Raw genomic sequence first — 10791 nt, 5'->3', positions numbered from 1 at the left:
TTCTTCTCAGATGGTGAGAGAAAAAGTAGTATAAGTAATTTGCCCTTTTCTTGTAATTCTTACTACTGTCTGATTGGGGAAAACAAGTAAGAAGTACTCGTGAATGGCACATGAGTGTTTGATCTGTAATAATCTCTCATGACCTATCAGGAGTATACTCACTTGTAAATTTCCACCAAGAACTGAGCTAAACAAATGTTTGTCGCACAAACATGGTATAGCCTCTGCCATGAAACTAGTTTCCTAAGTGATGACAGCAAAACTCTCTCTGTGGGGGAGGATAAATAAAGCAGATTCTAAATTCAGACCCTTCAAAATTAAGAAAAAGGGACCAGTTAATTAGATGATGCTATATCGTGGAGTACCACGATAATTACGGCATATGTAAAATCTAATGCACATAAAGGAATATATCAACAATTCCAATATGAGGTATGTAATGATTTGCTTATAACTTATTTCAGTGGCAGTTATAGAGACTACTATATGTTCAATGTATTCCTAGAGAAAATGCCCCTCAGGAAATGTTAGAAAATTGCCTGATAATATGTCATATAACATGAATATTCAATATTCCATCATGTATTAGGTATAATGTTGATATTATGTTTCTACAATGATTTTTTTTGTCTGAACTACTTTTTCATCCATTTTATCTTAGGATCTATGTGTAATTGAGTGCTGTACACAACCAAGAGTTCAAAATAAGATCTGAGAGAAAATTGAAAGGACATCACTATTAACTTTTATCCATATCCTGACCTTCTAGACCAGAATGTGTGGGCAAAGCTCTGGAAGGGATGAACGGCATCAGGAAGGGCAGGACTGAATCTCACAAGCCTCACATGGAGGAGGGAACGGGACACTCGTAAATAGAAGAGGTTGAGTGTGGAAAACTGTCTAGGGTGAAATTCTAAAGGAAGCAAAAATTATCTCCTAAAATCAGCTCCCTCTCAAAGGCACAAACTCTGAGGTCTCTGCCCATCCTCTCAACATTTCTCTAAAATTCATTCTGAGTACTTGTTTTGGTCTTTTTTTGTGACAGATCTTGCTATGCAGTTCAGACTGGCCTTGAACTGACTTTGTAGCCCAGGCTGGTACGAAGAACTTGCAGTAATCCTCCTGCCTCAGCCTCTCCTGTGCTAGGAGTACAGGTGTGGTGCCATCATGCCAGGTGTATTCTAAATAGTTTTCTGGGCACAATAATGCCCCTCTCCCAGAAGCTGTCCACATACTAATCTTTAGGCCCTGTGCCTCTGTTAGGCAGTGTGACAAAAGGGGTTTTGCAGATCAGACTGAGGTTATAAGCTGTGAGCTAGGGAGATGAAGGTGGGTGCCCTGGGCTGCCAATGTAATCACACATGCCCTTAAAAATTAACAGTGTTTCCCAGTGGTGATCAGAGAGAAGACAGGAGAAGGACCAGAGAGATGTAGTGTTGCTATTTTTGAAGATGAAGACGAGGACTTGAGCTAAAGAATGGGTGTGCTCTCCAGAATCTCGAGAGGAGGACAGTACCTCCCCCTATGAAGTCCTCCAGGAGGGAATGCTGCCCTTAGTTCAGTAAGACCTGTGTCAGACCTCCAGCCTGCAGAACTATCTGGTAATAAATTTATACTGTTTTAAACCACTAAGTTTGTAGTAAATTTTTATGGCAGCAAAACAAACTTATACAAATGCTAAAATGTGTTTGTAAAAAAAGAAAGATTTATAACTGCAAACATTTGAATTGATTTTACTTTATAACATTACTTAAAACTGTCTCATTGTTTATAAATGTGTTTTATGCTGTCCTGTGAAGGAAAGAGTGGCCTCACTCAAATAAACTTATTTTATAGAAATAATCAACATTTCAGAGTTTAGTAAGTGGATGAATAAAATTTCATCAAATACTGATAAAAGAACTTAAGAGGCCAATTGATTTACATAAACTTATTGTCACAAACTTTTTTCCTTTAAAATGGGAGGAAATTAACAAAATCTTTTTTAAGAATCCTATTTCTTCTTTTTTTTATTTTAAAGAGAAAAGAACAAAAACAACAAAAACAAAAAGAGCCCTATTTCTTTTCCACCTCAGAACTCTGCAATAAAGATTGAGAGGAAGTATAAAAAGTGCTGAGATTGTAGGTCTGTTATTTGATTTCTTCTCTTATTCACTCTTCCATTCATCCCATTAACATTTGTGGACCTCTTCCTCTTTGCCAAGTATTATGTAAAAAGTAAAAGCACAAATGAAACATGTCATAATAGTTCTTTTGCAGAACCTAAATTTAATTTATCGAGAGGTTTCCCCAGGTGAGGAAAAAATAGGCTGAAGCACCCAACTAGGGTCTTTGTTAAAGCCGAGTTTGGAGAAAAGCAGTTAATACCAGGTGACGAATAATGAACTTGGTTGAAATAACTGATGGCTAAAGTTCCTTCTACCTCTGAAGGGTGCAGTGAGAGTGCACATACTTAGGCTTGGCATCCAAATTTTGTAAAAGAAGTCAAATCTTTCTGCTAGGCAGGAATTTACATGAGCACTGCAGTTAGCAGTTGAATATAAGGGAGAAGCGAGTCTCACTAACTGGTCTTAGGTAGTCATTCCTTTAAATCTTTTTAATTATTGCATTTATTTGTTTATACTTTATAAGTGCATTGTGGGTTCAGACATGGAATGTGCCAATGTAATAAAATACTGCCTAGGAAGATCTTATACTTCTTTGAGGTTCTTACCTCGAAATAGCAGCTCCACAAGTCTTATCTATTACTAAGATACCAGAGCTGGAAGGGGCTGGGGGTTCAGCTCAGCAGCACAGCGCCTGCCTGGCTAGCTCAAGATCCTGAGTTTGATCCCTGGTACTGGAAAAAACAAAACAAAACAAAACAAAAACAGAGCTGCAGGCACCAAATCTCTGAGGGGGTGATTGAGTCCAGGGGCTTCCTGAGGCAGTGCTGGGGACGAGTCAAAACAACAGGGTCCAGAAGAAGCAAGTGTATAATCTTCAAACAGGAGGTCATCGATCCTAATTAATTTTGCAGCTGAGATTGAAAAAAAATAACAATTTCTGATTCTTCTGAGTCATAAAAAAACACTATTTACTTCTTTGGAATTTAAAATAATACAGTTATGTTTTGAGATAATAGATGGAGAGAATATGCACTTATGTCCATATCTAGGGAATCAAAGTTGGGCAAAAAAAAAATGTAAAATGGAATGTTCCTAAGAAGTTACCCTGCTTTTCAAAATGCTTTTTTGTTTTTCTGAGAAAGATTAATTTTCTACACCTATATTTTTCATTTTATTCTAACATAAACTAAGTAAATCTATTGGGTTCTATGTGTCTTCTTCCATTTTTGCTTTTTCCTTTATCTTTTTATGCCAGTAAGAGTAAATAAGAAATGGTATGTAACATTTTTAATACTCAAAATTTACATTTTATTTTATAAAAACAATATCTAACTACATATACATTAAAATAGCAAGAGATTTTATGTGTTTGTTTCCTCTGTGTATCTGTCCCATTCTTTCACATAGAAAACTTTTTTCTTATTTTTCTAATTGACCAAGTTATTTCCCTTCTTGGTATCTTCCCAAAAGAGTTTAAAGCATTGTACGACAGTGATATCTGCACACCCATGTTTATAACAGCACAGTTTGTAGTAGCTAAATCTTGGAAACAGTCCTTATTCAAATCTTGTGTGTCCCTTAAATGTAAGGAAATTATGATTCCAAACCATTGTTATGTAATTTCTCTTGTTTATTTTCAAACTCACAAATAATTAACAAGTTTTATTTGATTTTATTAACTTTGTAATCCATTTACTTTTAAATTGCAAAAAAGTAACATTATTGCACACATTTTTTCTCTGTCCTCCATTTGTGAGCTTTGTGTTTTAATTTAATTTCTATTAATCATGTTTTCTTGAACATGAACATTTTTTAGATAATTTGGCCAGGAAGCCTGCTCTATACTTCCATACTCAAAATGTTTCTGATGTACTTGACAGATAAATTATATCTTAGCTGGATCCAGTATTCTTAAAATTGCAATCTTTCAATCTCTGTAGATGATTATCAGTATTTGGCTTCCATTGCAGCAGATGCAAATCTGTAGCTTAAATGGATTTTTAAAGGTTTTTTTTGGCCTGAATGAATATAAAATTTCCTTTTTATTCCTAAAATTGAGACAGTTAGCCTGTATCTAAGAGCACGCTGCTTCCTTTTCCTCCCTTCTCCCACTTCCCCCTGCTGTTGCTGTTCTTACTCCGCTCTCCACCTACCTCCTCCTCCTCATCCTGTGTATCACTGGCAAGCCAGTAAGTCCCTTCATGCCATGTCTGTCTTTCTAAATGTGACCCCCCCTTTGCTATTTCTTCTCATTCTTTATTCTCTAGAGCTATCTTCCATGCTGCTTTACCCCCCAGTAGTGGGGATAGAACTGAACCCTGGGCTTTTAGTTAATTACATTAGCAGTCCCTTTTAATTGTTTATTTTGAGACAGTGTCCAACTAACTCAGTAAATTGCCTACACTGGGCTTGAACTTGGGATCCTGAAATGTAAAAGGGGCAATTCAGTTGTTCCTTGCATGTGTATTAGGAAGAAGATAATACAGTAGTACTAGAAAAGCAGTAGTACTAGAAAAAGTTGTTACACCTTTAACACCAAGTACACCCTTACATTACTTTTCTAAGTACGTTTTAACCTTGGTAGTTGGCCAGACAATGGTTGCTTTATACTCCGAGACATTAACCCCAATGTAAAGTAAGTGACATATCCTATTTTAAAAACAGCAAAAAGATAAAATGACATCATAAGATAGGCCTAGAAATTTCCATTTTTATGAGCTAAATCATCTATAGAAAACTAAAGGAGGAAAGGTGCCCTATTTATGACTCCAGGACAGTTCCAAATTAAATGGAAATGGTGCATTGTAGGAATTGACCTCTTCTGCTGCAGTTTTATCCTGTGTTTAGGAAAACTTGATTTAATCAGAAGTGAAACTCTGTCTCTCTCTCTCTCTTTCTCCCTCCCTCCCTCTCTCCTTCCCTCCATTTCTCCGATACTAACTACTCCTTCACATTTCGGCATGGCCTGGCTTTGCTTCTCAGTGATATTTTCCCCCACCATTCTACTTCAGATGGAACTGTTTCATTTGCTGGTTCTCCCCCCAGCACGCCCTCTCCACATTCCAAGCCCTGTTTTTCTCCTTAGCACTCACCATCTCTGACATCACGTTTATTGTCTGTTTTCCTCCCAAGAATGAGAAAGCTCACGAGAGCAGGAACCGTCTCTATTTTGTTCACCTGTAACACTGCTTTCCTACAACACTGCCTGGCATATAAAAGTATCAAATAGAATAAGGACATTCACACATATTTTAAATATTCTTTTAAATTTAAATTTATTTTACATTTTTCTATGACATAGAATTTATTTGGCCCTTTACATTTCAAAATATAAGGAAGAAAATATCATTTTGCTATTAATTTCCATCTTCATTTATAATAACGAGTGTTTATACGAGTGTTTATACTACTCCAAAATGATTTGTCACTCTACTTAAGGACTAATATTTAGTAAATTTTGTCCACATCTGTTTGAAACAATCTTTATTTTTGTTATTTAGTTCATAGTTTTATACACCAATTTAGGTAGACTTTTTCAGATCTTCTGTATACTTCCTGACTATTGTGTTTACTTCATTTATTAGTTGCCAAGAGCAATGTGCTTAAAATTTCCCTGCAAGTATCTAATGATGGGTTTTTCCATTTCCTCTTATAGTTATGTCAGTGGTTTTATTTATGTCTTGATGGATTTTGCCTCATCATGTATTCTGTTGAACTACATCTTTAAAATGTTATCATGATACTTAATTTCTAGTTACTAATTTTTGTTTTACAACCAGCTCTGATCATAATAGCTGAGATATCAAAACAACGTACATATCCACCAATGGATGAATGGATAAAGGAAATGTAGCATTTATATACAAAATAAAATGCAACTCAGCAAAGAAGAAAATGTGTCATTTGTGACAGTGTTAATGACTCTCTACGACTTTATGCTAAGTGAAATAAGACAAAGAAAATACTTACCTGTAATCTCATAGTTTGAAAAGTTGCACACAAATGAACAGAACAGTAGTTATCAGGGACAAGGAGAGGGAGAAAATAGAGAAAAAAAACTCAAAGTACACAAACGTGCAGTTAGGGAGAACAAATAGGTCTAGAGCTTTAATGTACAGCATGATGACTATGGTTAATATTACATTGTGCAATACATCCCCCTGAGGTTGTGGTTCACAGTTTGCGGATTTTTCCTCAGAATCTAATAACTGTTTGCAGAAATCCCTGCAATTTTATGGAGACTTCAAATAGCCTCTTTTTTTTTTGCAGGAGGTTTGTAGGTAGCCAATCTAAGAGAGCTATTCAGTCTTCCTTGCTGCGGATTGGTTGCTGCCGTGCAAGTCATCTCTGGCAGATGCACCAGCATTCCTGCACCATGACAGATCACTGCACTGGGTGTAGTGCTCTCCAGTGTTATCGGTTTTCTTTTTAAAGCCCTAAGACCCCGAAGATGCCTCCAAAATGCCCGGCAACGTTTAAGATTTCTGGCAATGAGCCTGAGCACCAGAGGAAGCTTGGAACACCTCAAAAGGTTGAACTACTGTATACTGTGTTTAATGATTACAGTACTGTATACAGTATTTTATTAAGTTAAATCACATGACTGTGGGAGATATAGCATATTTAGGATTTAAACTGTAAAACTAGGCATTTATAGGCAAATTTCTGACTATGTCTGAAATGTTTGCTTTTTCAGAATTTTCTGGTACTCTAGGGGTGTAACCCCCACGAATTTTGGGAGTCTATTGTATTATTAAAATTTTGCTTGCTAAGACAGTAGATTTTAGGTGTTTTTATAACACACAAAAATAGTAACTATAGAAGGTGATGAATACGTTTTTGTAGTAGTCACTTCACTATGTATATATAAAAGAAAATATCATGCTGTACAACTTATATATACAATAATCTTATTGATAATAAAAGTTAAAGGCAAGCTTTCCTTGTTTTTACTTATGTCATTTTAAAATATATATATTTTGGTTATATTAGTGTAGGAGACCGTGACTGACCTCCATTGTATATTAGTAGCCATCTTACGTGCCTTTCCCTGTAAGTCAGGACTGCCTACCTACCGTTGCCTAGCTACTCCCGCCTCAAAAACTAGGACTACCCACCCTTACCTAGTTACTCCCACCTTTGTCGGGTTATTTGGTTATTCCCGCCTTAGAACTTCCGCGTTTCTCCGTGCCGTATATAAGCACGGCACTTCCCGCTAATAAACGAGACTTGATCAGAGCACTGTCTTCTCTCCATTCTTCGTGTCTCTTGTCCCTTTATAATCTCCACTCCCCCTCTAGGGTCCTAGTTGGCTGTACCCGCGGGCCCGGACATATTAGCATTATTTTTCTTGTATGCCATACTGAGTGCCAGATTTCATGGCAGGTACAGATGAATAAGTATTTGCAAAAATGAATGCATCTGATTCTTACAACTTTGCAGCGCAGTTAAAATGTTATCTCTGCATTACAGGTGGGGAACCATGAACTCGGATAATTTTTAAATAATGTCTCAGACTTAGGTAGTAGAAGAACTAGAATCAATATCTTTCATTTTCAGGTTTGGTTTGTTTCATTTCATGAAAGGACTCTCGGTCTTTACTTGTCAAATAAGAACTAAGGGACATGGAAGATAGATGTGGAGAACTTATTCAGAACATCAAGTTCTTAGGTGCAATCTTCATCTCAGACCTACCCAGACTGAAATCATCTTTAAATGCATTTTCACAGGAGACAATGTAAATGATTAAACCAAGTCATATCAATAAAGGAAAGGAAGAGAGAATAACAATGTAGAAAAAAGCATGTTTGCCCTGATAAGACTGAATCTATTCTTGGTTGATAATTTTTATGCAATCTTCCACGAATCTATGCACAGATATCACTTAAGTAACCAAAATGAAATGTTAGATTGCTGAAAGAAATCAGTTTTACTATGAAAATAATTGTTTTTATTCCTAGCATGTACACTCTATTTTTATTTTATAAGCTGTAGGTATTTAAATATTATCTCTTCTCAAAGAGTAGAAACAGTTCTATTAAGTAAGCTTAACTTATGCTCCAAAGTACAAAAATAGCCTTGGAGAGCTGGGTATTTAGAGTAATCATTTGCATGTCTAGTTAAGGAAGTACGCCATAATCATTAAACACATGAATGGTAACAAGCCATTTCCTTAATGAATCCTCATTAAGGTATATTAAAGCCAGCTTTATAAATAGCCTTTAAAAATCATTTGGATTTACAAAATTTATGTAGCCTGCCAGATTAGCAGAGTTCTCAACTAGATTCTAGCTTTCTCAGTGTTCTGAGAAAATCACTCTCCTCATTAGCACTTTCTTTTCCATTGCTGCATCTGATAACCCCTTTCTTGAGAGCTTGTTTGGATTTTCTAGCAGGGGAGCACAGCTACTCCCATACCCTTGACCAAGGAAGGGCTGTCTATGCGGGTGTGGTCATCCTCTTTGACTGAGCATGCACCTTCAGGAGGGACGCACATGAAGCATTGAGGGATGAAGGGGACACCCGCCTAGCCCGCCAGATCTGCCGAATCAACCCTGACCATCAGTGGGGTGACAGATGCCGCAGCCAGATCGCCCTCACATCCCCGATAACCCCTTTCTAAAATCCTCAGTTTTCTTCTCAAGTTCTGTTCATTATTCATTTCCTCTCTGTCCACTATTGAGATGGGACAATGATGAGTGTGCTTTTCTTAATAATACTTGTGTTTAGGGAATATTATCTTGGATTATAAGTGTGTAATTGTATCAAAAAAACTATGGACTAGCTAGATTGACACAATTCCAGCACCCTCATTTATTAATACAGGCATTCCCGTAATCATAACTTTTGGTCCTTGAGGCTCTTGATTTTCACTCTGAACTTTCCTTGGACAGCTTTTTAGCCACATCTAGGTGCTGCTTTGTCTCTGGCAGCTCAGCATGCTGAGGTTGTGGAGGTAGAGAGGGAAGGCATGAGATCAATAGATATTATATTTATTGAGACTCTAACACAATGCTTAGGGTTTATTTGCTGTATGTGAGTAACTGGAAATTCTGAATGAAATTAGTGATGTAAGAAATAATTTAGTTAAAAAATCATGCATATGTTATATTTGAACAGAACAGCGGTGGGAAACCTATGGTGCACATGCCGCAGTGGACATGTAGAACCCTCTCTGTCAACAGGTGAGCCAAGTTGCCCTAGCACCCAAGCATCACATAATAGTTGTTTTCCTAAAGTAAAACCTCAGTATTCAGATCTGGGTGCAGTGTTGCCACACTATATTAAATAAGTAGGTTTTGGGTTAAGTCTGGGCACTCAGTCTCTAAAAGTTTTACCATCACTGGAATAGAATCTTCAAGACATCTAAGGGAAACCTAGGAAATTGAAAGAATAAAAGTAGATTTCGAGATTACTAGTGTCTAAAACCTTAATTCAACTGTACAGCAGTGATAGTAAAGATGCTAGAAGTCTATATGATATTTAAAAGAAAAATATATAAATAATAAAACTGTAGCTGAACTAGTTGAACATATACCGCCAGATGAAGAAGTTATAATGTAAGAGATTAAGAATAGACCCATGATAAATGTATCTGCTTGGGTACAGTAGATCCTGGGCCTTATTAGTGTTTTTGGAAAGAGAACTAGGGTCTGGAGACATATCATCTCTTTGAACTTTCTCTGAAAGCAAATCAAATCTGTGAAGCTGCATTGTGTCTGTTATGTCTCACCACACGGGAAACAAGGCCCACAGAATTAGAGGACTTTTACCAAGACACTGGAAATTTATGGAAGAGCTTGAATGATATTCTCTGTGTCCTATTTTTCAATATCTATGTTTTCTAATTAAGTTTACTCACTTTGAGACCAAGAGGAAGATGGAGGACGCTGGTCCTCACAAAATAAGGATTAGGGACAAGGATAATTGGTTTATCAAAAACAGTTGTGGGAAGTCAGAGCATCTTGGATGGTTGGGGCTAAAGCCTCACTTATTCGGTAAAATGAGTTATCAGATTGTGTTCAATGTCCATTGAAAGTGCATTTTTCCAGGCCAATCTCTTGTATAAATTACATGTTAAAAACAGATCAAAATCTAAAGTTTTAAAATAATTTTGGCATATTAAACTGTTTTTAAATGTCACTCCTTGTGAAATATGCGTTGAGGCAGCCTGAAACAATATTAAGAGAAAAGAAAATGTTTATTGCATATATTCATATTTTTTGAGAAATACAAAAGCAATTTAGATAATATGGCTGCAGAAGGGTTTTCTTAAAGCTTTATTGTGGCATAATTTACATACAAAGAGCTACATATAAAGAGAGAATATAAATTGAAAAATTGTGTTATGTGCATAAACCTGTGACTCCACCACCACAAACAGGGTAATGAACATACTACTTTTTAGAATTTTCTGTACCTCTTTGACATCCTCTTACTCTTTTATCCACGTCTAAGCACTGATTTCCTCTCTGTCACTGCTCATTAAATTGGATTCCCTAGAATTTAATTAAAAGGAAACGTATAATATGTCTTTTTATAGACATATCCTTTCATTTTAATGGACACATTCTTCCAAACAGTTTTCCAAACTGGTTGGACCATTTTAAATTCCTATAATCATTATAAAAATTACATTTAGGTGACAAACTTTATACATGGAAAGAATTTGCACTGAACAAAT

The sequence above is a fragment of the Chinchilla lanigera genome, unplaced genomic scaffold, assembly GCF_000276665.1.
Source record: "Chinchilla lanigera isolate Chin_1 unplaced genomic scaffold, ChiLan1.0 scaffold00014, whole genome shotgun sequence".
NCBI classification, from domain to species: Eukaryota; Metazoa; Chordata; class Mammalia; order Rodentia; family Chinchillidae; genus Chinchilla; species Chinchilla lanigera.
The sequence above is the reverse complement of the archived record's forward strand: the minus strand, read 5'-3'. Positions refer to the sequence as shown.